The sequence below is a fragment of the Peromyscus californicus genome, unplaced genomic scaffold (assembly GCF_007827085.1).
Source record: "Peromyscus californicus insignis strain IS unplaced genomic scaffold, ASM782708v3 Scaffold_24__1_contigs__length_46423439, whole genome shotgun sequence".
Taxonomy (NCBI): domain Eukaryota; kingdom Metazoa; phylum Chordata; class Mammalia; order Rodentia; family Cricetidae; genus Peromyscus; species Peromyscus californicus.
Genome location: NW_026294535.1, coordinates 46,247,023 through 46,265,644, shown reverse-complemented (window position 1 = coordinate 46,265,644; position 18,622 = coordinate 46,247,023).

Below are 18,622 nucleotides of genomic sequence, written 5' to 3'. Positions count from 1 at the left end.
CTTTCAGATCTTATTCTTCCACTCCCTGGAGCTGCCACTCATAGCTTCATCTTCAAAATTATACTTTGAATTTCTGAAGTCAGGGAAAATAAAAGAGAAAAATACAGGAATTTCAAGAGCCTTCTTTTAAGTCTAAAAAAAAAATCATTATTAAGACATTCAAAGACTTAGGGTATTGAAACAGCTATGTTTTAAAAGAACATCCCAAACATAAATGTTCTGCTATTGCAATAAAATTGTTATAGTTGCTTTGTCTTGCTACATATAAGACAATGCATATCGTTGCTGTCTAATCTTGGGCCCTTCCCTTCAGGCCCAGTCCAGGTTTTGTCTTCTAGGGAAGGCAGCTGTTAGCACTGGGAGACTGTTATGCACTCCACTCCTTTTTTCCTTTTAGGGAATATTCAACCACTTAACTAAGCTCAGGTCAAAGGAAAGCTACAAAGAGGGTCAGCAGAGGAGACTTGCTGGCATTAAGTGATAGAGGATGAAGTTGCCTCCAGAAAGAAGAGAAGGGGAAGTAGATAAGATCTCCTGAGTAAATTGGGAGTGCAGTGGGGAGAGGAGGGGCATGAGGGAATGGGGTGGTGGAGTTGGGGGAAAGCAAGGAAAGAGATATCTTGATAGAGGGAGCCACTACAGAGTTAGGGAGAAACCTGGTGCGAGGGAAATTCCCAGGAACCCACAAGGATGACCCCAGCTAGGACTCCAAGAAATAGTGGAGAGGGTGCCTGAACTGGCCTTTCCCGATAATCAGATTGATGACTACTCTAATTGTCATCATAGAACCTACATCCAGTGACTGATGGAAGCAGATACAGAGATCCACAGCTAAGCACTGAGTCAAGCTCCTAGAGTCTAATCAAAGAGAGGGAGGAGGGATCATATGAGCAAGGGGGGGTCAAGATCATCATGGGGAAACCCACAGAGACAGTTGACCCAAGCTAGGGGGAGCTCACTGACTCTGGACTGACAGCTGGGAATCTGCATAGGACCGAACTAGGCCCTCTGAATGTGGGTGACAGTTGTGTGGCTAGATCTGTTTGTAGTGACCAGGACTTATCCCAGGTACATGAACTGGCTTTTTGGAGCCCATTCCTGTGATGGGATACCTTGCTCAGCCCTGACATGGAGCGTGGGGGGGGGGGGGGGCTTAGTCCTGTCTCAATTTGATATGTCAGACTTTGTTGACTCCCCATGGGAGACCTTACCCTCTCTGAAGAGTGGATTGGGGGAAAGGTGTGTGGGGGGGAGTAGGAGGAGGGGAGGGAGGGGGAACTGTGATTGGTATGTAAAATGAAAAAACTTTTAAATAAAAAAGTAATGAAAAATTTAAAAAAAATTAAGGAAGTCTCCACAAAGCCTGAATCAAAGTGTGTTTTCTTAGTCCTGCCTTCCAAAATATTTAATCGGCTGTTTCCAGTCAGCCCAGAAAAGAAAATGCCAAAGACTGACTTGCTTATTTCTTTAATTCCCTCACATAAATCGCAGGGTATCCTTGATGCACAAGGACATTTTTGGTGGTTAGGAAAACTTAAAAGGAGACACCAAGGGAAGGGAAGCATGGGGGAAGGGAAGAATGGAAGAGGGGGGGACAGAAGGAGGGAGAGGTAAAGATGGAGGTCCAGGGAGCTGGGAGAGAGGGGGGAGGAAATGGAAGAGAGTGAGGGAAGGAGAGAGGGAGGAAGAGGGAGGTGGAAAGAGGGGAAGAAGAAAGGACAGAGAAGGAGAAGAGGGACACAATGAGGAAGAGATATAGGGCTGCCCCACTGCACCTTACTATTAGTGCCAAAAACCACTTCAAGCACCTTGTAAGAGCTGACAGCCTACCTGGAGTGACAGGTGAAGGGTATTAGCATCTTCTTTGATATGTCTCTAGTATGTTCCTCACATCTTTGAAGCTTTCATCCAAATAAGCTAATTTCCTCTCCACCTCTTTTAGCTCTGGTTTTTCTTACACTTTTTCCTCTCCTTTTTCACCCTAAGTATTTGCTGCACTCAACCCACAAAGCCCCCAATCCATTCTCCACCCATTTCCTCCAGGAAGCCAGATGTGGCTTCTGCAGTTGGCCTTAATTTAACCCTGTCCCTTGACTGTTCTTTCTGGTTATTATCATCAAAGTACGTTACACTTTTATTAATTTCTCTCCTGTTTTATTAATCTTCTAATTAGAACATAAGATCCAGGGTCAGAGATGCTTGTCTGGATTGTCCATTGCTGTATTTCCAATGTCTAAAACAGAATCAAACATGTTGTTGGCTAAACATATACTCTAAACGAACGAGTGCTTCCTAGGTGATTATGCCCCTTGGGAGCTCAGCGCCTTACAAGTCACCACAGACATACTCAGCGCTCAGCTTCAAGGCTTCCATAAGATTTAACAATGTGCTTGGGACAGAAAGTTGGGAAACAAAGAGATGATAGTTCTAAGACCTGTTTCTGCTCTGAGAGTTCCTGAAATTGAGAACAGCATTTACATGTGCCCGAAAATGCTTTTTCCTCGTCTGTACATCCTTACACAGAATTTTTACTTACTGCAAATACCTAAAGGAAAGTGTATATGGAAATAGAATGCTTAATGCTTAAAGAGTTCCAAAGGAAGGCTCACAAAACTGACTGTAATTTACAGGCAGCAGAAAGACAGGAGCTAAGAGCTCTATCACCCACTGCAAAGAATAGTCATTTTCTGGCAGTTTGGATGAGAATGGAATCATTTACTCACTTTAAAAGACAACTATGGTAGGAGCTGGAAAGATGGCTTAACACCTAAAGTACTTGCCATGCAAGCACAAGGACCGAAGTTAGATCCTTGAGCCTGTAGGAAAAAGCGGAGAGCTGTACCACATGCCTGTAATGCCAACACTGAAAGTGATCACAGGGTGATTCCTGGGTTTTCCTGTCCAGCCAGTCTAGCAAATTCCAGAGTCAGTCAAGATTTAAGATGGAGACTGATGGAGGAGAATACCTGACCTTGACTTCCAGCCTCCACATACACATGAGCATGTACACACACACACACACACACACACACACACACACACACACACACACACACACACACACACCAATCATCTCAAGAGAGAAGATACAAGAGAACTAACCTTCCCCATTGTGGCTCATTGATGTGGGACTTAAAATAGAAATTAATTTTCCCTAATCTTTGTCATATATGGGTTGTAATGAACAGTTCACAAAGTAATAAATGAAACTACTATAAGAATGGGTAGCAATATTGGGAAACAGAAATAAATAGAAGGGTTTGGTTCATGGTAATCAGATGAAAATGTGCTGCTTGGAGATAAGAAACTAAGTATTCTTTCTGGAAATTTGGAGGAAGTGGCAAATGATATCACATAAACACACCAGCAGTGAGAAGGCTACAGAGAAATGACAGATGGGTACAGAGATGGCAAGATGCAGCTTTGGAGGTTTTTGGAGGGAGGCTGTCTAATATAGAGATGGGGATGGAAAAGTTTATTCAGAACATTCCAGTAACAACAAGAGTCATCAGACAAAATGCATTCCTATAATATGAAGGAACATGGAGCAGAGCAGAGAGCACTGGCCAGGGATAAGATCAGAACGTCTGCCACACAAGCTTGACAACATGAGTTTAATCCCTGGGATCTAAGGTGGAAGGAAAAAACTGACTCTTGAAAGTTTCTCTCTGACCTCCCCACACATGCACCATACACATACACACAGTGATAATGAGAATAATAATCAGTAAAAGCTTAAAAACTAAATTGTCATTTGCATTCACACCATTTCTCCAATCAGTCTCTAGCAACCAGCATGTGTGTGTGTGTCATATTCAAGAAGAGAATGTATAGTATGCCTGTGTTGATTCGACCATCCTTTGTGAGATCTCTCTTGAGCCCCACAACAGGGCATGGTGTAGTGCTCTTCAATGGAGATAACTCAGCAAACACTGCACCTCCTGAAGAGCAAGATTCATACTTGTGCTGGGAAATTGTCCTCAATTAGTATATGTCATAGAAGAGGTACAGACCTAACTACCTTTCTCTATGGCCTCAGATCCTCTGTGTATATGTTACCTACCTTGTAGTGAAGAGAAGCTATGAGGCAAAATCTTTCCATGCTTTAGTTAATGCAGCATAAGGGAAACTCAAGTCTGATTAAATTTTAAAGTTTAAACTAGCAAATTATCCTATCTTTAGGTTTTCATTTCCTACTCAAAAAGCTTCTCTGGGCTCTACTCCCTTCCTTGATACCGATTCTGTTATAACATTGACTGTACTATATCCAATGTGGAGACAGAAGGTGGCAGCCTATATAACCTCTTTTCTCCCATTTTTACCACTAACTCAAGAAAAGTGACATACAGGGTCTATTACTTCTTGCCTGAACTTCCCCAAAGGTGTCTCCCCCCAGCATTGCCCTTTGTCCTTTCCACTTCTTTAGACATTTCTCCAGAATCGTTTTCTTTGATTATTTTCCATATCCTTTCCTGAAGTCTAGACTGTAACTACAACAAAATAGAGTAAGAGATGTTCTTTGTTCTGTGAAGAGTATAGAAAAAGCAGAATTTATAGAAGTGGGGATGAAATCACATCTGTGGCTTAACACAGGATTGTTTAAGATCTGTGAATGTCTGTCATCCAATAAAATATCATCAAATGCAATAACTGGAGCAGTAGTGAAAAACTGTTGTTAAAGTGTCATTATTGCTAAACTGAGAACATTGCCTATTTCTTGCCAGTTCTATTACATTGCCAGTCCATTTTCTAGAAGATGCAGCTGGAGTTTTACAATGCACTGATATGGTGAATCAACAAAGCACAGACTAGTAATAACTGATTTGTGTATAGCATCTAATATATACCCATAAATATGTCCTATAAAATACTTCACTTAATTCTGACCTTAAAGCTAATCATTAGCATCTGAAGCTCAGAGAGAATGTTTTGTTCACTGATGGGTATTTAGGACCTTAAAGGGCATAGATTTAAGATCACAGTGGTCTGATTCTATGTCTTTGCACGAATAGTGGAATAATAAAGCAGCCTATTGTCATCCAAGTATCAGCAGATAATACAATCTGGGATGAAGGAAAGTAGGGATGATTTTAGTAAATTCTCCACTTTACATGCTGTTCAGCTCTCTATTTATAATCTAGTACAAGAGAAACAGCATAAACCCAATGCATTTTGTGCTCAGCTGTGTGATAATCGAAGCAAAAGAAGTATTGCTCTTTGTGCTACCAGCATGGTTTCCCTCTTGATTCCATCTTGGTGATCTTGAAGCATACAAACCCCCTTGGACTTGCAAGGCAGTTTTCCAACAAGGTCCAAATCAGGATTACATGAGAGAACTCTTCATTGCTTTGATATTGTAGAATTAGAATATTTGGCAGCAGCTGTAGAAGGGCACTGACTGAACTAACAGAGTTTACAATAGTCAGAGCCCTGTTCAGCACAGGCCTAGTTATTGAGCATCTGGATTTTTTGGAACAGTCTGGGAAACCTTGTGGGAAGAGCAGGAGCACCTGGGATGGATTTTGTTGCTTTCAGAAGGTCTGGAGCAATGAGTGTCTACCACAATTTGCTGGGAACATTCCCCCAAGTGGGAGGTTTGATTTTTATTTAAAACTGGAAATTGTGGTTGATGCATTTCCCTATGATGGGTTATATTAATTATGTGCCAAGTGGGCTGCTGCTGCTTCTCCTTCTCTTTCTTTTTCTCCTCCTCTATCTCCTCCTCCTCCTTTTCTTCTTTTTTGTGTATTGAAAATATATCTTTTTCATATAATATATCCTGGTTACAGTTTTCCCTCCCTCTACTCCTCCCTGTTCCTCCACACCCAGCTTAATATTTAAATATAACAAATGGGCCTATCACCATGAAGTTGACAAATACAAGCTCTGCTTATATGTGGCTTAACTTGGGGATGTTTTTAAAGGCCCAGTAACAATGGGCAATGATTCTTTTTCTTCAGAGTGTTATTTAGAAACTCAGGGGAAAATGTAAGCAGAGCTTGGGCCTTGGAATCAGAGTATTCCTGTTTAAAATAATAATCTGTCTGTTTACACTTGTGAGTCTTTGGTAAAATTATTAAACCTCTTTGTATCTAAGTGTTTTGAATATACAAAACAAAATTACCAGACATTTTGGGTTATTTGATACTAAAATTATGTATTATGTAATAAATAATATGCAGGGTTGTTATTAATTTTCTCTCACTATTTGCCAGTCTCTAAAAGTAGAATAGTTTTAAGAATCAGAATTGAGAAAAGAGAGTGGTCATCAGAATACACTAGAGTGTGCAGCATCAGGACGTTAAATAGCGATGCTCACATTAGGCAGAGATGAACCATGAGAAAAAATAATCTCTCAGCCTTTTGTAATTGTGTGTATGTGTGTGTGTGTGTGTGTGTGTGTGTGTGTGTATGTGTGTGTATGTGTGTGTATGTGTGTGTGTATGTGTGTGTGTATGTGTGTGTGTATGTGTGTGTGTGTGTGTATGTGTGTGTGTGTATGTGTGTGTGTGTGTGTATGTGTGTGTATGTGTGTGTGTGTGTATGTGTGTGTATGTGTGTGTGTGTATGTGTGTGTGTATGTGTGTGTGTGTGTGTGTGTGTGTGTGTGTGTGTTGCATATATTTACAGGTGCATGTACCCATATGTGCACCCATAGAGGCCAAAGGGCCATATTTGGTTTTTTCCTCTATTATTCTCTGAAACAGTCTCTTACTAAATTTGGGACACACTGATTTGCTAGGTTGATTCAACAGTGAGCCCTTGGGATTCTTTTGTCCCTACTACTTCAGCATTAATAACAGATGTGCAGCACCACCTCTAGCTTTTTACATGAGTACTGGGGATCTGAATTCAGATCCTCATAACGTTTTACCCATTAAACTGTCTCTCTAGCTCAACAGTACCTATCCTTATATAATTCTCAGAGGGGTCAGAGAGAAACCTAATCTGGTCACTCATTTTAGAGTAGAAAAAACTAGACAGAGATAAGGAGGGGTAAGAGAGGTGATGGAGTGATGGAGTGACTGGAGTGATGGAGGGAGTGAGGGAAGGAAGAATAGAAAGTAGGACTCACAAGTTTGTATCCCAAATGTGTTCTTTCTTCTTTTTTTGTCACACAACTTTCTTCCTGCCACTCTTGGTTCTGGATGAGTTTTCAGTGCTCTGGGCCTCCTTCCACAGACACAGACCATAAAGGTTTCTCTTCTCTGTTTGTATGTTACTTATGCCCTAAGCAGTACCTGTGAATTTGGAGTGAGAGTGAGATCAAGCATAAGAAAAGAGAAAAAGGAAATAGAGTTTCCATGATGTGGCCCAACAGAACTTCTGCATCCACAGCCAGGCATAGTCTTATTGATTTAGAAGGCTGGGGGAAATCCCAGAGCAGGCAGCATTTCTCTATGGACAGGACAAACTTAATCTCAATCCAGGCTGAACCTCCTCAACCCTACATGCCCCAAACCTACAACAGACTGTCATATTCCTTCCTAGATCAATGATAACTGTCTTCCTGGTTTATACTCTTCACTGTGCTACTAGGAAGATCATCAGATCAAAATCTGCCCTTAGGGTGTTGGAGCATTCTGAAATATTTATGACCTAAGGGAGCACTTCAATCTCTGTTCAGGGGGTAGAAAAATATGGTGTTATTTATGAAATAATGAAAGGAGAAAATGTCAGCTACTCAATGTAATTCCTTTGCCTTTCCTTTTTCATACCTTTCTTTCCACAAACTAGTTTAGCTGAATACTGGAAGCAAACTTTCTAAGTTCTTTTCCTCTCATTTCCCTTTCTCTACTTCCTTCAACATTCAGATGTGAGTGAGTTTTGTGTTTATAAATGACCATAGAAAATATCAAAGTCAGATATTTGGAGCAAGTCATCCTGTACTGTTGGTGTGTGAGAGATGCCATTTAAAAAAATATCTGGGTAAGCTATAAACATATCAGGAATAAGAAACAGCAGCTCACTCTGGCTAATTACACATGGCTTCATCCAGACATGTTTAGGATGAGTGAAGAGACTTCTTGACCACTGAGTGATCCCTGTGCATTGATACCATTAATTCAATGTCTTGTTTTCATGGTCATGAAGTTATTTCACTCCTGTTCTCATCTTCCCCCTTTTTATTACACAGTAGATACACATACTCCTCTCATCCTTCAGTTATTTGACAGAATTCTCTTCTTAGCCTAAATCTGTGCTTTAGCTGTTCTCACTGGGCCTGCGTATGATCTGGCCACAGTATTGTGTGTTTGGGGTTCATCACTTTCCTTGACCCCTAAGTGGAAATCAGGATAGTTATTAGTCTGCAAGTAGAAAGAAATGTGTCTTTTCCCTTGCTGCCACTAAGAGTGAAGTCACACTGAGTCACAACACGGGCAAAGATCCAAACTTTCTCTTCATCATCTATTAGAATCTGAATCCTGGACCTTGAACCTAGAAGGACTGTGTTGGCTCTCCACAGTCACTATATAATGCTTCATCCTAGGAAAACATCTTAACTTTCAGAGGGCCAAAGGAGCTAAGAGAACATTATAGTAGTAATTAGTAAATAGCCTCTAAACGGCCTAGGTGCTTGTGAATAAGAAACCATGTGTTGACTCTGTTTCTACCCCTCCTATTATAGCTTCATTTTGCTAGCAATGATAACATTCTCAGTAGCAGACAACCAATAAACCTGGCCTCTCCTCTTTTCATCAATGGTTCATGACATAGGAGAATACAGATCTGTGGCTCTCACCACTCAAGCTGAACATCTGCTGAATCGGAAGCTTGTGCACACCATTTGCAAACCTCCCACCTCTAATCCCCCCAAATTGCATAAAACCTTCCATTAAGGATATTTGTGACTCACAGAATAAATGAATGGATGTGATAGAAAGTTAAGTTTATTGTTTTTAATTGTGGATGTGTGTCTATCTGTCTGTGTACATGCACATGAGTGCGGGTACTGCAGCAGTCAGGGGCATCAGATTCTCCTGGAGCTGGAGTTACCATAGTTGGGAGCTGCTCAACATGGATGCTGGCAGTTGAACTCGGGTTCTCTGCAATAGCTGTAAACACTCTTAACCACACAGAGCCATCTCTCCAACCACATAACAATAAAAACTTTTTAATTAAAAAGAAAAAAAGGATATTTGTGATATACAAAGTCACAAGTATTTCCTTGAGTTTTGCTTCCAAATGCTTATTATCTTATTAAACTGCTTCTACAATACACTTTTATCAAGATAGGGCTCTGCCCTAAGTCTCCACTTCACCTCTTTCATTCACTGATGAACTTGGCAGTGCATGAGGTTGTGGGAAAAGCCCAGTGTGAATAATATTTCCATGCCTCCTCCCTCCCCAGGATACAGATGGGTGGTTACCTTGAAGCAAAGGGTATTGGAGACTCCAGCCCCAGTATTATGTAGATCACTGAGAAGTAAACATATCTAGATGAGATATGGGACAAAAATTTAGTCTTCATGAAATATGAACCATGGGCCTCTAGTATATCTGGCCTGCCATTGTCCAATGGTGTAAATTCTCCTACATAGGAACTTTCGCATACATCACTACACTATATCTCCACATTTTCCCCTGAAGATTCTAGAGAAAAAGATCCTGTCCACAGAGAACAAGATTCAGGACAGACTTATGTATTCCCAAATTCAGAGATATGGGTTCTAGAATAGGACCTGTCATCAAACCAGGAAATTTTTCTCCTTCAGAACTTTCCATAGTTGGAAATAGAATGAAATGATCACACGTGTGAGTTTGGCAAGATGCTAAGAACTCTCATGAGAAAAATGAAATTTTATAAATAGTAATTCAGTTCATCAAATGAGACTGTGATTTACGACCCTAGAACATTCCCATCTGGTAATCAGGAGGGAAAAGTGAGGTATTTTTGCTCAGTAGGTCCAATGATGAGGCTGTAGAGTCAAAGTCAGGAAGGTGAGGTTGTCTCTTGACACATCTCTTTCCTTAGAATCAAGATTTTTTTCCCTCACCCATGTCCCTTCTCTCTATTACTATCTATAAATGTCTATCAGTCCCACCCTGAAACACTTACCAGAAGAAAGAAGGTTCTCCAAACAGGCCTGAGCCCTTCTCAGAAGCCGTGCCAAAGACGAGGACGGTGAGATAGTCTCATATCGAAGACTGACTTTCTCTCTGTTCTTATTCAACTGTCAGCTCAAAAGGGGAAGCGGATGTGAGAAAACACACACACACACACCTACACATGCATCTGCACTGTCCCCGCCTCCTGGTCAGCCACATCCTCTGCTCTAGCTTAGGAGACTGGAGAACAAAGCATCTCTTACCCATACGCTTACAGGCAGAGAGCTCATCCTCTGAGAGGGCTGCTGTCATGTTTACCACACCTAGGGAGGATGGGAATCTGGGAGAGCCCCCTCCAATGCAGTTAGAAGTAGTTAGAATCCACTCCTGCAGCCAAATGGAACTTAAAAATGAGACTTGCCTCTCCATAAAATCAGGAGGACTTCTCCCTAACTGGGCTTTTCATAACTTTCACATTCAGGTAAATTACCCAGAAGCTTTTTCTTAAATACTATCAGTGAAAGCAATTTTTTGTGTTTATGTCTTAACTTCTTTTTCAATTTTTGTTGCATTTATTTGTGTTTGTGTATGTATACATGCATTGTGTGTGTGTGTGTGTGTGTGTGTGTGTGTGTGTGTGTGTGTGTGTGTGTGTGTGGTGTACATACCCATGTCACAGCGTGCATGTAGTGGTTAGAGGACAGTTTGAAGGAGTCAGTCTTCTCCTTCCACCACATAGGTCCTGGGGTTTGAAGCCAGGTCATCAGGCTTAGTAGGTACCTTTACTCACTGGCCCTGTGTTTGTTTCTTTCTTTCTTTCTTTCTTTTTCTTTTCTTTTTTCTTTTCTGTAGCTGGAGTTTTCCTGCCTGGCCCACAGTCAGGACAAACTCTCTCACCTGCCAGTCCCACAGACGCTCAGACCCGACCAAGTAAACACAGAGACTTATATTGGTTACAAATTGTATGGCCGTGGCAGGCTTCTTGCTAACTGTTCTTACAGCTTAAATTAATCCATCTCCATTAATCTATACCTTGCCACATGGCTTGTGGCTTACCGGCATCTTCACATGCTGTTTCTCATTGTGGCGGCTGGCAGTGTCTCTCTGACTTAGCCTTCCACTTCCCAGCTTTATTCTCCTCCTTGTCCCGCCTACACTTCCTGCCTAGCCAATGGCCAATCAGTGTTTTAATTATTGACTAATCAGCAACACATTTGACATACAGAACATCCCACAGCACTTTTCTTTGGTTTTTTGAAATAGGGCTTCTCTGTGTAGTTTTGGTGCCTGTCCTGGATCTCACTCTGTAGACCAGGCTGGCCTCGAACTCACAGAGATCCACCTGACTCTGCCTTGCCAGTGCTGGGATTAAAGGCCCAGCCTGTGTTTATTTCTTAACACTTTGCTTATTATGTTTAGGCCCACTGCAGTTTCCCTTATCCTAGGAATGACTACTTTTGTTTTTAAGAGTTGTACTTTTAAAGTCTATCACCCTGGAGCTGTCTTCAGTTTGCTGTCTCTCTGTTTCAGGGAGCCTTACTAAACTCTAGAAGAGTTTACCTTTCACTTTCATTCCGAGTAGCATTTAGCACCACTGACCATGCCTCCACCTCTGTCCAGCCTCTCTTATTGAGCTTTTTCTTTGTGTCTTTGATGGTTCTCCATTAAGTCTGGATATCTCCCACATCTTCTGATTTTATTCTTTCTTTTTGGACTTATTTAACATCTCATTTACCTTTCCAGTCACTATGATAAAAGACTGATCAAAGCAATTTAAGGAAAGAAGGACTGATTTTTGACTCATCAGTCCATCACAGAGGGAAAGTCACAGGAAGAGCTTGATGCAGCTGGTGACAGTGTATCTGCAGTCAAAAAAGAGAGGGCCACAGATGCTTGTGCTCAGCTCCCTTTCTTCTTTTTATACAGTCCAGGATCCCAGTCCAGGGAATGGTGCCACACACAGGTCTTCCAACCTCAAAAACCTATCAAGATAATCCCCTACAGGCATGTCCAGAGGTTCATTTCCTAGGTGAGTCCAAGTCTCATCAAATTGACAATTGAAATTAAGCATTATACTTACTTATAAATACTTAACAGAACACTAATTTTCCAAAGCACTCCTCTCATATGCTAAATGTAACTGCTACCATGTGCACATTCTCTTTTAATTTTAGGATTGTAGAGAGTAGGGTTTCTTTTTTACTATGGCCCCAAATTCCATTTCAAACCTCCATAGGAGAACCCCCTTGAATAGCTATATACAATTTAAGCACAGCTGTAACACAGTGGAGAAAAGTCCAATTAAAATCTTTGCTCAAAAAATTAAGTTCTAGGAACATGATTTTCTTTTCTTCTTTTATTTCCTTAGTCTTTGAAAATGTCATGCATTTATTCATTGTAACTGAATCACATCCACCCTTCATTTCCCATCCTCCAAATCCTTACAGGCCATGCCAAAACATCAACCTTCCAACCTAATATTCTCCTTTTATCATTTATTTTTAGATCACTAAGTACAAGTAGTGTTACACTCTTGAAGAAAAGTGACCCTCTCTCTTTCATCAGTCATCAACTTCTAAATAGCTCTTCAGCAGGGGTTGGGCCCTGGGAGTGCTGGAATTTTTAACTGGCTTGGTTTTGTCTATGGACCTTGCATGGGTAATCACTGCTGTACTGGGTTCATGTGTGTAACAGTCCAGGGGACAGTATTTCACATCACCCCCCCCCCCCATCCTCTGGTTCTTACATTCTTTCCCTTTTGATGAAGTTCCCTGAGCTTCGGAATAGAGGTTGATACAGATGTCCCATTTACAGCTGAGCACTCACAATCCATTATTCTTGGCACTATGAACAGTAATGTATCTCTGCATTAACCACTACCAATTCAGAAGCTCTCTGACCAAAGTTGGGAGCAGCATCAATCTATAAATATTTAGAAAGCATTTGATAACTTAGTCATTTAGACAAACAGCATTATCAATGATTCTCCCATAAGGCCTATGACTTACCTAGGCCATAAGTTTTGACCATGTTTACAGTATCATGCATGAATTTCCTTCTGTGAAGAAGACTCCAGATCCAGTCAAGAGAATAGCTGATTAATCCCCTAAATAGTCTTATCACTGTTCTACCAATGGACACAACTGCCTGGCAGGTCAATATTATATAATGTAGGGTCCATGCTGGATAAGACCATTAATGCTTTTTTTTCCCATTAGCCTTCATAGAACCTTCCAGAATTATGAAAGCCGGCCGTCAGGGAGATTCTGGGTCTATTTGATTGAGTTTTCTGTGTCTTGCAACTAAAGTATGAGGTGTCTTCAGGAATAGGGCCTTATCATATCGTTGCAGTTGGTAAATAAGAACAATGGCAATTGCCTGTATTGTTTTGGGTACCTTTGGGGCCCTGCTTGATCAATAAGTCATATGGAAGTAAAATTTTAATATTTTTACATTTATTTATTTATTTATTTATTGATCGATCAATCGATCGATCGATTGTGTGTGTGTGTGTGTGTGTGTGTGTGTGTATGTGTGTGCATACACATATGCCACAGTTCACATGTGAAGGTCAGAAGACAATTTATAGGAGTCAGTTTTCTCCTTCCAGCATGTGAGTTCCAGGGACCAAACTCAGGGCATCATGCCTGGCCCCAAGCACCTTTTTTACTGAGCCACCTCACTAGCTCTCCTACAGATTATTTTCTTAAATATGCTATAAGGAATTGATAATTGTATTTTCTGTCTCTTATCTCTTCATATCTCCACCTTATCACATTCTTTTATAGCCAGGGATGAAAACATCCAACAAATTTCCCAATACAAGATAGATGTTAACTATACACACACAAAAAAATATTAAACCTATTATAAGCCCAGCACTCCCTATTCATCATAAACAATTTTTTTCATCTACAAATTATCTGTAAAAATTGAGAAATTCTTAAATTCCATTTAAACTTTAAGTTTATGGACTTTTTTTTTTGGTTTTTCAAGACAGGATTTTCAATAGCTATGGAGGCAGTCCTGGAACTCGCTCTGTAGACCAGGCTGGCCTCAAACTTACAGAGATCTATCTGCCTCTGCCTCCCGAGTGCTGGGATAAAGGTGTGTGCCACCACTGCCCAGTTAATTATTTTCTTATCTGTTTTTTTTTATGTTTTGGATATGAAGACTACTCATGTCAACTAGAAATCTAGAAACATATGAGGAAATTTTAACTTTCTCAGAGTTAAGATACTGATATTGGCATTCAGTGTCTAAAAGGCAAAGTTATCATTGAAAGCATGGGATTATTCAGAATAAGAAATAATTGTCCTGGCCAAAATGCCAACATTTTGTGAACACTGATGGTATAACTTCATTAATAGAAGATCAGCCTTTGGAGTAACAATCCAGCTCTTAGTGGCTCAGTCAAGGCAGGACTATAGACATGTTACATCTGCAGGCCTCAGTATTCCTGGCTGCACAGTGTGGATGATGATCCTGAAGGGGTGGTTTCAAGGTAGAGGGATAGAGCCATCTAGAATGTTCAGCTGTGTCCATCTCAAAGAATATGCTCAGTTATTGCAGCTATTCTTAATATTTCTAAAATAAAATGTTTTCAATTTATTCAGCTATATCCCATTAAAAAAAGCCTTTTCACAAACAATTTCTAGAGATATTGGTTAATAAAAAAGAAAATGACTACTTGGACTTTTTTTTAAAGAAAAAATGTTTTCTCCTTCTATAAGCAATTGCTGAAACACGAAGATGAAGACTGCTTTTTACAGTGTTTCTCTGTGTTTGTCTTCTGGCTCATTGGGCCTCTGCTTTCTCTAATATCCAGCCCTCATCTTTCATCTGCTCTGCCTTTATCCTCTGACTATATTTAACACCACAGACTTCACTGATAATGTTTTTCACACAATTCATGAAAATGTAGCCATTTGACATTTATGAAATTGATGCCATTTAAGATATCAGCATTTTAAAAATATTTTTGTTTATTTTTCCTTATGCTAACTGAAACAATAAAGTACGTATCGCCTGTATGTGTGCTTCAAGGGTTTGATGCCATGTCTTATGGATAATTTGTCGTTCCAAGGTGGCTTTCTTTATTCTTTATAGAATTAAGAGCCATCTGATTTCAATATGAGTACATGTCAATTTCTTGATTTTATTGGATGTCAGTGTTTTTTTCTAACAAAAAGATATAATCCACTAAGATTCTCTTGGCTTTAAAATCTATAGCATCTACACCAATTAATTTTTTCATTGTTTAATACCTAACATGTGGCTTGCTATGAAGAATGAAGATATTAAGATATTTGGCAAAAATATTACAAATGTAACAAAAATGTATTAAAGACTCTTGTCCATTTAAGCCAAATATATATCACTTTTGAATAATATCTGTAGACATGCAATGTTCAAACCATTTCTGAGCTCTGATGTGCCCATCAGACAGATGGGTGGGGCTAGGCACAAGTCTAAAGCTAAAGAACTAAGGCTCATCTGGAAGGTTGCCCAGATCTGGGACACAGCCAGGACAGCTGCCCAGAGAGGCTGCCCCACGATACAGAAGCTGCTGCTCAGAACCCTGCTCTGCCTTAGCAGCTGGGCCCCTCTGCCCAGGCCCAGATGCATGACATCTGCTCCATTCAGAGCTGGGTTCCTATAATATGAAAAAAGCTACTTTGTGTAGGAATCTGTTTCTTTAAACTGCTCATGTGAGATGTTTAATGATTTGTTTCCTACAGTATCAAAGGACCAAAGTAGGAGGACAGCCAGATATGGGACTCCTGATTCTAATCTTAGCACTTCAGAGGCAGAACCACAAGGATTGCCAAGCACTGCATAGTGACTCCCAGGCGAGCCTGGGCTGTAGCACTGTGGGTAGCAAGGAGGAAACAGTGGCAGCTCATCAGGGGTTTCTTGTATGGAGAAATGTGTCTGTCAAGGTACTGCTTCCTTTACCTCTGTGTTCTGGGAGTGAAAGAGCTTGAAAAATGGGACTCTCTCACTCTTCTAGCTGTCCCTTCTGAATCCCTCCTCTCAGTGCAGGGAAGTTTTTTCCTCTGTCTAGATGAATCCTAGTCCAGCTGAGGAGCAATCAGTCACAAGATATTCTTTCAGAAATCTGGATAGTAAGTCCACTAATGCTGTGATACTGGCTACTTTCCAAGTGCCTATGTATATATGTAAGCACACATCCATGGGCACAAGCATCTGAAAGAGAAGCATTATCTCTTAAATATTATACTGTACTATGATCAGATAAATTGGGAAAATACAAGATTTTAAAAGGTCAAGATTTTTTTCTTTAAAGCTTAACTTCTTGGAGATTTTCATAAACAGATTTGAAATGTGTATGTTCAAGATAGATGGAGCATTCTATTTTTCTGAATGACTGCCTGTGTTTATTTCTTGCTCTCTCTCTCCTCTCTCTCTCTCTCTCTCTCTCTCTCTCTCTCTCTCTCTCTGTGTATGCCTCAGGGTATGTGTCAGAAAATAATTCTTAGGTTCTCTCCTGCCACCTTGTAGGATCTGGGAGTCAAACTCAGGTGTTCAGGCCTGTGCACAGTGCTGTACTCATCCAGTCACCTCACCAACCTTGCTTTGTCCTTTTGTTTTGTTTTGAGGTATGATTGAGGGTGTTAGTTTGGGAAAGTTGTCCCCTGCTTCTGTCTTCTCTGAATTACATACTGGCATTTGTGTCTTTGGCAGTACTCACAAGCACTGTTTGATTGGCTGATGGCTCGTGGACCATCCTCTTCTGTCCAAGTCCCTTTAGCTCAGAAGCATTGGGGCTTATGGAGATCCCAAGTGAATTCTTTTTTTGTTTGTTTGTTTGTTTGTTTTTCGAGACAGGGTTTCTCTGTGTAGTTTTGGTGCCTGTCCTGGATCTCACTCTGTAGACCAGGCTGGCCTCGAACTCACAGAGATCCACCTGCCTCTGCCTCCCAAGTGCTGGGATGAAAAGCGTGCACCACCACCACCCGGCCTCCCAAATGAATTCAAGTGGTGTTTGATATCAAGCCCAAGGCCCTAGGGTGAGATGGAAGTGGAAGTGTAGTAGAGAAGGACCATTTGGGGATTGAATGGAATGGGAGCCAGTTACCCTGAAAGTTTATCAAAACAAACAAACAAACAAACAAACAAACAAACAAACAAACAAAACAAAACAAAACAAAACTCTATTTGGAGAAATCTATGGACTTGAATAGTTTCAAATTTGATCTCTTTACCTAGAAGAAAAAGGCTTCTAGAAGGGTTGCTTTCTTACCACAAACGTGGTACAAAGTAACCACTCATTGTAAAGGAGGTAAGGGAGAAAGAAAAATAGGCCATTCTGAGGTCAAAGAGTAACTAACATGAAGCTTTAGAGTTGAATCTTTCCTTATCAATTTGGGCTATATTGTGTGGCAATTTACTCTGAGATAAAATCTTTGATCTTGGAGGGAAGCTTCTTAAGACTGGAATGTTCTAGAGCCCAGTGAAACATTCCTTCCTGGAGGGAAGCTCATTAAAACTCAGGAAGTAAACCATTCAAAGGCTTCAAGAAGTCCCTGGAACTGACTGGATGCACTAGTCCCTGCTCTCCCCAAACGTATTAACCAGTAAGGCCTGTTGGGAGACACCCTGAGACTAATCCAGCTGCCTGGAAGAGGCAGAGACCAGGAAAGCCACCTGGAAAAAACTTTCAGACCTGTCCAGCTGCGTGGGGCTGTCAGTGCGCTCCAGGTTTCCAGCTTCCATGAGCTTCTCCCACACTGGGGTGAGGTCTTGGTGATGTAGCCATCTTTGAGTCATTTCTGTTTCCCTAAGTAATCCCTTACCCATATTCATGAAAGTAACCCCAAGAAAACTCACTGGCTCACCATGTTGAACTTTGATGGTGCCCTTACTCTGGTCTGTCCTCGGTTCCCTATCTGAGATGAGTAAATGTTTGTTCAGGTATCACTAGAAATAGTGTCATACAACAGACTGTTATAACAAAAATAAGGTGGGTGGTTTATAAACAAAAGAAATTTATTTCTCATCAGTTCTGAAGGCTGGATATCCATGCTCAAAACTGAGGGTACATTCTGTGTGAGGGGCTGCTGCCTGGTTCATGTGCAGCTGTCTGTTCTGTCTTCATGTGGTAGCCAGAGAGAGCTAGCTCTCTGGAATTTGTTTTACAAGGGTATTAATTTTATTCAAAGGATTCTATCCTCATGAACTAATCATTTCCTAAATGTCTTGTCTTTTAATACCATCACCTTGGAGATTAAGATTTCAAAATATTCTGATCAGAGCAGTTTCCTTCCTCAATGGGCAGCAGTTAATGCAGAGACTCACAACTGTCAAAATGATAAGAATAAGTAACCGTTGAATGCCCAGCCAGAAACAGGACATCTGCATCACCCTTCCAAGGATGGCAGAACACTGTGGATGAGGGGACAGAAAAAAAATGTAAGAGCCAGAGGAAAGAGAGGAGTGTTATAGAATGCCATCTTCTGTACCAGTTCCTCAGAGGAAATGAGACAACAACTGATTTCTGATCAGAAGATGTCTGCAGGAGCTCCTTAGAGGGGTCAGGGCAGGAGAC